This window comes from Quercus lobata, chromosome 4, assembly GCF_001633185.2.
Source record: "Quercus lobata isolate SW786 chromosome 4, ValleyOak3.0 Primary Assembly, whole genome shotgun sequence".
Lineage (NCBI taxonomy): Eukaryota > Viridiplantae > Streptophyta > Magnoliopsida > Fagales > Fagaceae > Quercus > Quercus lobata.
Genome location: NC_044907.1, coordinates 62,450,767 through 62,465,144, shown reverse-complemented (window position 1 = coordinate 62,465,144; position 14,378 = coordinate 62,450,767).

Genomic DNA, 14,378 nt, shown 5'->3' with positions numbered 1-14,378 from the left:
TATGCGTGTCTTCCACATTCTTAATTCCTTTAGACTAGATTTTAGTATGAGTTTTGGAGTCCTAGAAAAAAAAGATATGTCTCATGAAAAAACATGTCATTGATGATGCAATTTATATAACTATTGATATCTATTTATAGGTATATATTGCAATATTTATGGTTTGAATTTATACAATAAATGTGGTTGCTCATTTCCATTATTGTTGCAACCCAAGATAGATTTCTACTTGTACTTCTTCTTTTTCTTTTCGCATTCATATATGTGATGTTTACAATTACTTGATTCCAAATAAATTTTTCCTTTTCAAACTTCATCCCATCTTAATAATTAGTAGTTAATGATTGTTAGTTTATTAGATTATTTGCTTATGTACAGTTTTTAAAAACATCACTTATGACTGTACTTTTGTCAACTTTCAACAATAACTTTTTCTTAATTAAATTCATAAAAACCATTGTGGGTTTTGTTTTTATATGTTTGTATAATGTTCTCTATCAGTTTATAAAGTTTGTTCATAAAAATTTTCTACAAATGAATTAATAGAGAGATTAGAGAATGAGTTGAAGCTTATGCAAGCATATGACCAAAAAGTTAGATTTTGTTAAATTTATTTGTTTTACTTATATGTAATAAAACAGAGGATTATGAGCATTAGAGATCTAATAGGATTATCAAATAGTCATAATATAATTGTAGGATAGCTTGTGTACCTGGAATTTGGTTCTCTACAATCCATCTATTAAGTTTGGTATTGGTCTTTATGACATTCAGAGAATCTTGATACCAGAATTTGTGTTAAGTTTCAATTTTAAGTGGAAGGTGAGCCTAACTTGATGCAAAATATGTATTCTTGCACGATCAATTTCCTTTGTACTTATTGTAGTGTGCATATATTGTAACTTTTGATATTCATTTTTAGACACAGGTTTATATATGGCTCAATTTCAAGAATTATGTGTCATTCCTATTTGGTGATCCTCTATTAAGCAAATTCAGCATATTGAGAATTTTACATCACTTCAAAAGGGTTAACATGTCATTGAAGTGAATATTATGTTCTTCAACATTTTGAGAGCATTTCCAAGCCTGAAGATAATTTAGAAAATGTTATTTTTAATGAAATCAACGATTTAGTAATCTTTCTCTAATTGTATTTATTACATTATTTATGATGAGAAAAGTGTATTTTTAAATGGCACTGTGAGATAAATTTATACTTTTGACCAAACTCATTATTATTATTATTATTATTATTATTATTATTATTATTATTATTATTAGATTAGAGAGCAAAGCGTATTTTTAATTTCTCATATTTAATAGCTTATCCGTGCATCGCACGGGTTGGTGACTAATTATTTATATAAGTATTCCTGACGTGGAAAATTGGGAGTTTCAAAGGTTTCGGTTTTATATATATATATATATATATATATATATATATATATAGATAATAATGTGTCTCTTCATCCCCAAAAAAGTGAGAGCAGGGTAGGATTTTTTATTTTATTTTTTTAAAATTTTTTTTTTTGGGAGAAAAACGGGGTAGGACTAGACTTTTTTTTTTTTGAGAACAAGGTAAGCGAAATTTTATTAAGGAAAAACAAACGAACTACAACGCAAAAACAAAAAACTAACTCAAGGAAGATCCGACTGGAAAACACCATCCACGTCATCGGGTAATTCTTCTACCCAAACCTCAAAATCTGCAGATAGAACTGCTTTTTTAGCTAAGCTATGAGCTAATCTATTCCCCTCCCGCCTAACATGTTGAAACTCACAGCTTCTTAAGACAGCTCCCAGACGCTTTGTCTCATCCACAATGTGACCAAATAGCAGAGGACAAAGACCACTACGACGCAAGGCCTGAATAACTGCCAGGCAATCACCTTCAACAATGACACTAAATAAACTCAGTTCCCCGGCGAAGACCACAGCCCTTCGCGCCGCCAGAGCTTCAGCCATCTCTATTGACTGCACCTGACCCAGATTCTGTCTAAGAGCTGCGATAACTTGACCATAATTATCCCGGCAAACCACTCCGATACCAGCCAGTCCTGAATCCTCACCAAACGCAGCATCAAAATTAACTTTGAAGCAGTCCACTAGCGGAGGAGACCAGCGCACCCTGTGCCGAGGAATAGGCGCGCCACACTCCTGAGAATTCACGTTCCAAAATTCATCCACCAATCGCTGGGCGTTGTCACCAAGTTCATGCAGCTTCCACGTTGACTGGTTTTCCCTTAACCGGTTGCGCCGCTGCCATATGCACCATGCCACAGTAGCGAACAACGACACCTTCCTAGCTGGCCCAGCACTGAAGACTTCCTCCAATAAGTCACAGAACGACCAACATTTCTTCTGCACCAGTGAGCGAAACTCCAGGAGCGACATCCACACCGACCTCGCCTGATCACACAACCATAAACAATGAATTATCGACTCCGTGTGATCTCCACAGCCATCACACTCTCCTCCAACTGGGATGTGCCGAGCCTGTAAATTCTGTTTTGTGGGCAACGCATCCTTCGCAGCATGCCAAATAAAGTGTCGAATCTTTGGAGGCACCTTCATCTTCCAAATTTTCTTCCAAACCAACCCGTTACTACCCAAAACTGATGAACTTGGCTGAAGATTTGATTCGGCTGAAACCAGCAAGCGGTATGCACTCCGCACACTATAATCCCCATCATTCGTCAACGGCCAAACTAAAGTATCCTCTGCCTCAGCTTCACACACCTGTATCCTTCGCACCAAATCTGCCTCCCATGGAATCAAACAATTGTCAAGACAACCCGGGTCCCAAACTCTAGTATCCGGATAGAACAGATCACACACCCGATGCACTGATAAATCAACTCTTGGGGAGATGATCTTGCTGTGATGAAGGTCAGGCAGCCACCTATGTCGCCACACATCAATTCGCTTCCCATCACCAACCCTCCAAATAGCCCCTTTATCAATGACTTCTCGTGCTTGTAGAATACTCCGCCATGCATAGGAACATTTTGGATGAACAGCCGCCTCAAGAATATTACCCTGCGGAAAATACTTGGCACTAAAAGCTTTAAAAAGAAGGGAGTCTCGATTATGGATAAAACGCCACACCTGTTTTGCTAGCAGTGCGTTATTGAATTTTTGGAAATCCCGAAAACCCATGCCACCAATTGATTTTGAAGAAACAAGAGAGCTCCATTTGACCCAGTGAATTTTCTTCCCACCACCATTACCCCACCAAAATTTACGGACCTTTGCCTCTATATCCTTACAAAGACTTACTGGAAGTTTGAACACACTCATTGAATAAACCGGGATAGATTGAACCACAGCCTTGATCATGATCTCTCGACCGGCTTGAGACAGCAGCTTTTCCTTCCACCCTTGCATAGCATATGGGCCAAGTCCGTAGGAAATAATTAACATTATAAGCATATAACGAAAATATTATACAAAGTTCACAAAATTACCTTAATGGACGCATACCCTGATAGGCTTTGGATCTTTTTTTTCTTGTCACTATTACTCAATTTATTATACAACTCATTTAGTGGAAAATTACATGTTGAAGTAGGCAAATTGAAGAATATTAATTATTTGTCATTGAAAATTATTTGTATTGTGAAATTCTAGCAAAAATTGGAAATCTGTTGAAATTAAAGTCCCTATACTTGCAAGGAAATTACTTTAAAGGGATCATGCCTTCGTCCATGGCTGCCTTGAAAAGTCTTGACTATTTACATGTTTCGTGAAACAGCTTCACTAGATTGATTCTTAAGGGTCTAGAAAAAATTAATTTAAAAATTAATTAAACCTTTCGTTCAATGATATTGAGGGTGAGCTACCAATAGGAGTTTTCATAAATGTTGGTGCAATATTAATGATTGGAAACAATAATCTTGATCAATACCTCATCTTAATGTTGGGCATTTGGGTTTTGCCAACAAGGTAAATGGGTTTGGGCATAATGTATTTGTTGGGCTCTTTGGGTTTTGCCAACAAGAGAAAAGAGTTTCTTGCCAAATTTGCTGAAATCATTGGTCACACAGATTATAATCATTGGAGATTATAATCTATGTGACCCACTAATTCTTCAGTGATGTAAATCTTTCGAATTAATGAAATACTACTATCTATCTTAAATTAAAAAAGAAAAAAAAAATCTAAAACTCATCATATTAAAATTGGGTTGTCCTAGTCAAGGATTTTTCCTTTTTCATGTCTATATATATATTATGATATTATCCGCACATATATTTCTACGTTTAATATATATATATATATATATATATATATATTGGAGAAGATTTCGTAGGTAAAAACTAAAGCTTTGAGAAAGTTTAACTTAACATTTTTTTTTTTTTTTTGAGAAATAATTACAATATACTGCTAACCCGTAGTTCAAACCCTTTTCCCCCTAGACTCCCAAGCACTTTGTACATGGAGAGGTGCCAATTCAGGTATAAGGCCTTTGGCAAGTTTAACTTAACATTAAAAACTCTAGAATGGTCTCAAGTCTACCATGCAACTATGTTAGAAGGTCTAGAATTCTGCCACGTGTCATTTTTCTTTTATTTATTTTTATAAAAACCCCCAATAAATATTTGAGTACCTATATATCTATTTGAATTATGATTCATATTAAATGTTATATTTTTAATTTATAAATTTGATTAAAGTAGTTATAAACATATTATATTTGAAAAAAAATTGATTATTTTCTCTACATTGGTATCTTAAATTAATTTGGATATTAAATATTTTTCACACGTACTTAATTATTCTTTACTATTTATAATTTTTTTTTTGAAAAAAATTATATTATTACATCTATTCTTTTTTTAAAAAACTAAAATCATATATAGTCTCTTGCATCACATGGGACAATTACAAGCTAGTCAAATATTTATATATATTAATAGACAAAGCTGAGAGAAAATCTAATTAGATTTTAATTGGATTCTCAATTTTGCAACCCGTGTCCTATTTAATTTTAATTTTTTTGTCAAGTGAATTATTGAGTGTAAAAATCAAAAAGTCCAAATCCAATTAGATTCTAAATTAGATTTTAATAGGAATCCAATTTTTCGCTACGGGTCCTTCTAAGTTTTTTTTTTTTTTTGGCAAATAAATTATTGAGTGCAAAAACCAAAGAGTCTAAAACCAATTAAATTCTAAATCATATATATATATATATAATAAGAAACCATTACATATTTTAGAAATGTATTGTTTAAAAAAAAAAAAAAGTTTAAGTTAATACCGTGTAAATTTGAATCCCTTTCTAAAAAAAATGTATAATTTGAATTATATAATTGTGATTTTTTTTAATTACACCTATGCATGTGCACGGACTACGTACTAGCTAAGAATAAGAATACGTGGTTCATAACATGGCTTACATGATAGCACAGAAGTCAAAGAAATAGGAAGAGAAAGAAGCTCTGCACCTAATTCAATTACCCAAGGAAAGGGTCAAAGAGACTCTTGAACTTTGGGTCATAAAAAAATATTCCTAATCTGATTTATAACTACCCTGGGTGGGCTAGATTGCGCCAGTTATTCTTATTATATTAGCAATGTTAACGTGTTATGATTTAAAATGGGATATAAATTTAGTGCCTTAGAGCCCTTTGGCACTTAAAGGTCTCTTGCATCACATGGGAGGATTACAGGCTAGTCAAATTAAAAAAGAAACCCAACAAAAACAAAAACAAAAACACCGTTAATAACACGATTTACATGATAGTTGATGAGACCAAAAAGTAACAGAACCATCATATGACATTGACGAACCCAAATATACGTTACTCATTCATGGCAAGCATTTATGTAAGAGAGTAACAGACGAAGCAACAGTAATAAAGAAGTAACTAATATCAGGAGATCGATTTGTAACGCATTAGCCATTACAAAAAAATGCGAAGATCCGTTGGACATTAAGGTTGAAATGAATATAAACAGAAAACAGAATGAAACCAAAAGGTACACACAATTCTCATCTCAAAAATTACTCTCAAGTTGAATTCTCTTACAATACATTCCAAGTGAATTCCTTTCTAACTTGATCATTGGAGGGTTTTTGGCAAACACCACACCAGTGTATTTCTTTCTTTCTATTTCATATCTCATTGCAGGTTTCTCTTAGGACAAATTCATCCCCTCGTCCATTTACATTGACGAGGAACTCGACTGTTGAATTAGGTGCAGTGAAGAGCTACTTTTTCTTCTTATTTCTTTTATTCAAAGTAAGGTTAAAACAGAATATGGAATATGAAAACTGAAACTTGTAAAATCTTACTTGAATAAAAACTTCTTCTTTGATAAAACTTGAAAGCAAACTTCTATTTGGTACAAGCTTTGAAAATAAAATTGTCTAAAGAGTTACAAGATTACAAAATAAAACTATCTTAGAAACTAAACGGTTACAAGGTTCTGTCTGAGGGAAGAGTTACAAGTTTACAAGAGAGGAAGTCTTTTTACAAGAGAGGAAGTCTTTTTGAAGGAGAGGGAAGGCTATTACAAAGTCTTTTCTAAAACTTGGAACTTTAGAAGCTTTTGGAATTTTAAAAGCCTGTCTTCTGTCTGCGTAGTCCGTCGCTTTTATAGATGTAATGAACCATGGTAAATTAACCTGAGTAGGTAAAGTTAACTCAAGTTAAACTGTCGGTAGGAACCATATATTTTGAGAATCAGAATCTGTCAAGATACTTTCTGTCGCCTGCAAGTGAACAGTAGCGACTCATTTGTCTTTATCTATCTAGACTGTCTTGGATTTGTTTGGAAGTGCACATAATATTCTGTCAAAATATCTTTCTGGATCTTTCTGTCTTGTGTGCTTGTGATCTATCATTAAAGGGTCTGTCATTTTGTCTTATCTGTCATATGTCATAAGGGTCTTGAGAATCTTGGAATGCTTCTGGGTGAGTCTTGTAGTTTGGAGAGAAGGATTTCATTACTATGTCATCTTCATCATCTGATATCTATGATGCAACTTCAAGCAGTTGCTTTTTAAGCTATCTTTTGTCTAAGACGGAGACAAGCTGGCATTGGACTTGACTATTTTCTATAATGAAATTAGAATTTTCTGTCTGGGAGGAAGAGGTCTTTTCTGTAATTCTTGGCAAATATGATCAAAATTAAACTTATTCCATCATTTTAATTTAAACTTTCTAGTAAGCATGGGAAAAGGATATTGGGGATGCTTTTCTATCTTGTATTCCCATCTGATGATCCATGGGAGATTTGGAAACCTGTAAAAGAATTGCAAAAATGTGGGAAATCTTTAAGATGCGGTATGCTCGGTTCTTTCTTGAAAATTTCATAGGCTTTAAGGAGATCAGGAGGTAGGAACATAACTTCAGGACCATAAGAATTCCACCAGTCAATGAACCATCTTGGTATCATCATGTCTTTCTTTCTATACATATCAAATCAGAAAAACCAAGTATGTCTGTAAATATTGTTTTGGAATGAAAGGAATCTGTCCAACGCTTCCATATAGTCATAATAATTATAGAACTGAGGCTCAAAGGTTTGGGAAAAGTTCCTGGTGATCCAAGGCTGTGCCCTCCATTAGGAGGGAGTGAGAATCTGTTTTATGACTACTTTAGAGTAACCAACTCTGTTTGGGTCTTGGAAGCAAGGCATATGTGTAACCAAGATTGAGTCTATGTCGACTAAAATAAACTCATAAAATGTCTGGGTCTTTAATGTTTCTGTCTTAGGGTGTTCCCATCCTAGGGGTAAAAGCTGACTGACTAGTGAGAGGGGATTTGTAATGTGCTAGTATTCTCTTTCAATCCATAAAATAAAATTCCAGGAATCTTTCGAGAGTTCAACACTGTGATCTTCTTTTAGGGCTTGGGCTGGGGTTTGAGAGGTAGAGGGTCTGTCCTTTGATTGGTTAGAGGAAGAGGGAGAGGTTAAAGGGGGAAAAGAAGATGCAATTATGTTAAATGGTGTTTTTAAGGGAGGAGGAGGAGTTGAGGGCATGGCATAAGACTGCTTAGTTGTTGGAGTGGAGTTTGGGGAAAGTGGTTGGAAAGGGTTCGGGCTACAAGGTAATAGGGTTTGTCTGAAGAGAAACTTGGTGAGTTGAATGAAGGACAAGGGAGAAATATGCTAGGGGGAGGAAGGATAGGTGGAGCAGCATAAGACTGTCTAGTTTTGGGTTTTGGGAAATTGTTCTTATCTGCAGGGGAGTTCATCTTCCCTATAGAAATTCACGAGTTAATAAATCAGGAATAGAATTAGATTCTCCTTTAATATATTCAATATCAAAGTCAAAAACACTTAAAATAGCCTGCCATCTTGCAAAACTTTGTTTGGAAACAAGATTTTGAACATCTTTCTGTAAAACTTCCTTAGCACTTTTACAATCAACTCTGATTAAAAACTTTTGATTAAAAAGGCCATTTTGGAATTTTGAAACACATAATATAATGGATAAAATTTATTTCTTAATAATGTTGTAATTCTGCTGGGTAGCTATCCAAGAGCCAGAATGGAATCTCACAATCTATTCTCTATTATCATTTTTTGCTACTTGTTTTAGAATTCCACCATAGCCTATGTTAGAAGCATCTGTCTCAACGATTTTGAAAGTATTAGGGGAAGGAATAACAAAACAAGGAAGTTGCTTAACATATTTTTTTATCTATCTAACTATCATAGTGTGTTTTTCTATCCATGGAGGAGAATTTTTCTCTAGCCTTTTATATAAAGGTCTACATTGGTAGGTTCTAAAAGTTTAGAACAATTAGCAAATCGTGAACACACAAGAACATACAAGCTGCAGAAAGAAGATTTCAGAACTTTCCTGGTTCAATTGATAGAAGAACAGGCTCGACCGATCGAAAGTCGTATCTACAGAATTTTAATTAAGCCCAAACAACAGTTCAAGCCCATTAAGGATTAGGGTTTTTGATCTACTTCTCCCACTATATAAAGGAAACCCTAAGAAAGTTTTTTATAAGGCTTTTTAGAGAGAGAAGAGTGTGCCTCTTTTGTATTTAGGGTTTTGTACCTAAAAAGCTCTCTCATATTTTCTACCGGTGTTATTACTTGAAGAATCTCAAGATCCGGTGTTGTAGAAGTTGTTGCCTTCTCTAGTCATCAAAGGTGCTGATGATCTAAACCTTCAAGGGTGGTCTTGGAGTCACAAAAAAGAGATTTTGTGTTGCTAAACATTTGAGTGTGATCTCAAAGTCACAAATGTGGGTGTTTGTGTTTTTGCAAAGGCTAAGAAAGAAGTAGTCCATGGACTTGGAGCTATCATGGGGTCGTGGTAGTAAGTTTCCTACTCGAGGTAGCAATTGGATGTTAGTGGTCTAAGTTGCTATTATGTAAACTTCAATTCTTTCATAGTGAATTTGCTTTTTACCTTGAGGATAGCTAAGTTAAATCCTCCCCAGGTTTTTTACCGGTTTGGTTTTCCTAGGTTACCATATCGTTGTGTTCTTTATTTTTCGCACTTGTCAATGATATGATATATGTGTGTTAACCTAGATTTGCATAATTTACCTAAGTTAATCACTTGGCTAAATAACTAGGTTAATTTGGTTGTGTTTTAAGGGGTCTGAAAACAAACATACATATCTTTCTTAATCCTTGAAAATAGTCTGAAACATAATTTAGACTGCCAAGAAATCTTTGTAATTGATTTTTATCTTTTATTTCATCTGGGAATTTATCTGCAAATTGAATAGCTCTGTCAATGGGGATTAAAGTTCCCCTGTAAATATTATAGCCTAAAAATCGGATTTTATCTTTGAAAAAATTTATCTTGGTAGCTGATACAACTAATCCATTATGTTTAATTACTTTAACAAATATATCTAAATGTTTCCAATGGTTATCAATTGTTTTGGAAAAAATTAAAACATCATCTATATAAACAATTGAAAAGTCTGTGAAAGGTGTAAATATATCATTCATTATATTTTGAAATTCACTAGGTGCATTTTTTAAACCAAAATGCATGACATTTCACTCATAATGACCAAAAGGAACTGTAAAAGCAATTTTATATCTATCCTTCTCATCTATTTGTATTTGCAAAAATCCACTTTTCATATCAAACTTAGAAAATATGGTTGCTTCATGAAGTCTGTCAAGTAAATCTTTCTTATTAGGAATAGGATATCTTATCCATTGTAGTACCTTATTTAAAGGTTTATAATTTATAACTAATCTTGGAACTCCTTGTTCCAGTTCTGCCTATTTATTAACATAAAAAGCAACACAACTCCAAGGGGACTTACTTTTCCTAATTAATCCTTTATTTAAAATATCTTCAATTTCTTTTTCACAATGTTCTAATAATTCATTATTCATTTGTATTGGTCTAGCCTTAGTAGGTATCTGTCTTTCATTAAAGTCTTTTTCATAAGGTAATTGTACTATATGTCGATGCCTATGCCAAAAAGTAGTAGGGAGATTAGAACAAATTTTTGTCTCAATTTGTTTTCTGGATACTTCTATTTTATGATTTAATATGGGATCTATCAATTGATCAGTAATTTTTTCATATATTATTTCTGACTTTAAGAATAATAAATGTCTGTTTTTCCTGTAAATTCTTTCTTTATCAATTTCTTTTATTATGGAAATATTATCTAGTGAATAGATTTCTTTTGGGATGGGTGGTAAAATGAATTTAAAAAATATATCTTTTCCTAACACATTAGTTTTAATTCCTTTGGCTGTTGTTATGAAGGGATAAAGTAAGGCCATAGAGGGATTTCCTAAAATAATCTTAGAAGAAAGGTCTTTTAATTAAAATGAAAACAGTTTCAAAACATACTCCATCATTACATATATGAACATTTGGTATTTTGTAATTAATTATGAGATTTTCACCATTAGCCCGAGTTAATCTTTCAGATGATTTTTCATAATACCTTAAGGATATTAATCCTTCTTGTATACAATTCATATTAGTACCTAAGTCTATTAAAGCAATTTCTGTCAAAGAGAATTCTTTATTAATTAGTAAAGTAATTTCTATATGCCATTTTTGGAAAATTACTCTGTCAATTAAACTCAAGAAATTCTATCTATTGCCATCATCTTTTTCTAATAAAGGTGGGTCTGTCATGGGTTTAGAAAATTCTTTTAAATCTATTATTTCTGCAACATTTTGTTCATCTATTTTTGTGGAATTATCTTCTTTAATTTCTTTAATTTCTTGTTTTATCATTTTTTCTTCTGTCATTAAGTCTTGTAGAGTTACTGGTTTTATATCGACGCCATCTTGTTTCTTTTTTGTCTTTTCTATCTTATCTTTTTTGTTAAGGACATATTTTGTGTAATTGGCTAATCCTTTGACAAAACGCACTTTCCTTGTAATTGGGTAAATCTAGGATGTATTTAACACTTCAAGGAACAAGAGTTCAAGTCCAGTATTGAAACCATGCAAATCTGTCCAAGAAACAAGTGAAGAAGTGCTGATTTTTTAAAGCTCAATAGCTTCTCGACACCTCTCAACAGCTAGGCTATCCGTCAAGCTCTTCAGTTGATTGTTATTGCAATCTCGACACCTTTCGATAGCTAGGTGGATCGATCGAGAAATCTCCAGTCTCCTCGATAGCTGTATCTGTCAAAGTTTAAAGCTCAACACCTCCTCGACACCTCTCGATCGATCGAGGTTACAGGAATTCAGATTTTCAGATCTAATTTTTGATCCATGCTAACATGTATGTGTAGGGTTTCTTTTCTCACAACCCTAGACCTATATAAGGCTTATTTTAGAGGCCGTCACATAAGAGAATACAAGGAGAACATATGCAAAAGGTGACCGATGCCTTATTCTCTCTGAAAGAAGCTACTATGTCTTTGCGCCTTAGGGTTTTGTAACCAAGTGTTTCTTGATCTTCATTGTCGATGAAGTGAAGAACTTTGCAGTTAACAATCTTCTTCTAGTTGGTGATTAAGTCGCATACTGAGATCCGCGCAATTGGTTAGTCACGTACTGGAATTCGTGCATCAAAAGGGTGGCGTTTATATATTGAAGAGTTCAGAGGTTCTGAAGCGGTAGAAGGTTTCTGCTGTGAGTTCATCTACGGGAATTGTAGAGTCTAGGGACAAAAGTTTTGTACTAGATCTGAAACTTCTCTTTTCTATAGTGGATTTCTTTTCAGGAAGGTTTCCCCCCAGGTTTTTTACTGTGAAACTAGTTTGTTTCATTGGTTTTCTTGGGTCATCATATCTTGTCTTATTTATTTTTCCGCTGCATGATTTTGACATGATATTGATGTTTGTTTGTTTTAACAAGTTTTATTCATAATAAATCTAATTGACAACTTGGATTTAAAACTTGTTAATTCTATCAACCGGGGTCTAAATTTACCAGCAAGTGGTATCAGAGCGAGTTCACTCTGATTGGATTAATTTCCTGAGTGTGATCCTTGACCCCAGTTGTCATGGATCGTGGACAATCTCTTTTGATTCCTCCTTTATTTGATGGAACTAATTATGCGTACTAGAAAGTTCGTATGAAAGTTTTTTTGCGGGCTCTAGGTGAACGGGTATGGCAAGCTGTTGAAGTTGGCTGGATTAAGCCAAAGGAAGCGTCGGTGGATTGGGATGATGCAACAATCATAACGGCAAATTTCAACAGTAGAGCATTGAATGCTTTGTTTTATGGGGTGACCAATGAGGAATTCAAGAAAATATCATCCACAAAAGTTGCCAAGGAAGCATGGACCATTCTTGAGACCACCTATAAAGGTACCAAGGCAGTAAAGATTGTGAAGCTTCAAAGACTCACTAGTAGTTTTGAAGAAATAAGGATGGAGGAGGATGAGACCTTTGATGAGTTCTATGCTAAACTCAAGGATATTGTGAATTTTGCCTTCAACCTTGGAGAATCAATAGCTGAATCCAAAATTGTTAGGAAAATCTTTAGGTCCTTACCTGAAAGATTCCATGCCAAGATCACTACCTTTGAAGAAGCAAAGGACATTGATCAAATTCCTTTGACTGAGCTTGTAAGGAACCTTCAAACTTATAAGATGGGATTAGGCTTAATGGGAAAAGGTGGAAAGAATAGAAACTTGGCTCTCAAGGGTATAGAGGAAGAGATTGAGGACTCTGAAGATGAAGATGAAGATGAAAGTGAAAATGAGGATGAGGATCTAACCTTCATAACTGATGAGATTATCAAGCTTCTTCAGTTTAGGAAAAAGGATAAAGGCAAACCTCCTAGGAAATCTAAATCCTCTAGGAAGGGCAAGAATGAGAAACCCTTCATCCAATGCCATGAGCGCAAAGGTTTTGGTCATATAAGGATAGAGTGCCCAAACTGCCTTATGAAGGAAAAGACCAAGAAGTCAAAAGATAAAGGGTTGGTTGCTACCTGGCCTGATACTGAGAATGACTCTTCTGATGAGCATGTCGATGAATACAGTCACGTTATGGCCTTTGCTACCTCAACCGATAAGGTGATTGCGGAGAGTGCTAGTGATAGTGAGGACTCTTCTGATGATGAAGTACCCAAGAAGATGACCCTTCAAGAACCCTATGATAAGCTATGCACTAAATTCATAAAATCTGAAAAGACTTCTCATCTTTGTAGAAAAGAGCTTAATGAGGTAAAAACTAGAAAAACTGATCTGTTAGTCAAACTAGATGAGACTACAAGGTTAGTTAAGACTCTCGTTGTGGAGAACAGCTCATTAGAACAGAAGGTCAAGAATCTTGAAGTTGAGCTTAGTCAAGCTAGAACTCAAATAGAGAGGATGTCTAGTGCAAAGCTTGATGAGGTATTCAGTGCTCAAAAGCCTAGTTCTGATAAGACTGGCTTAGAATATGATGTCTCCTACAGCCCCTCCTCTTCCACGGCTTTTGGATCAAGGACTATCTTTGTGCCACAATCTGAGATAGGTGATAAAGGTATGAAATCCAAAACTATTTTGGCTAATTCTAAATCCTTTGTTAGACATCATGTTTGTCACCATTGTGGTGTTTCTAGACACATTCGTCCTAATTGCTTTAAGTTGTATCCTCATAATCAATTGTCCAAACGGTCATAGGTTTCCTCTCAAGGACCTACACATTTATTTGGAGAGTTATTAAAAGTCTTGAGCTTTTTAACTCAATTTCAGGAGAATTATAATTCTTCTATGTCCTTTAGTAGACATACTAGGACACGTGTCTTTTCATCTTCACGGTCAAAGACTCATGCTATGTGGGTGAGAAAGGAGCCTAAGACTTAATTGTCTTTTCTGTTTGTCCTTTGCTCTAATTCTTTCTATCTAAAGTAGGACTCTCTTTGCTTGATTTCTTATCTATTTTTGGAATCATGCTTTCATGCATCTGCATCTTTCTATCATGCCTTCATGCATATGCATCTTTCTTTCTGCTTTCATGTTGTT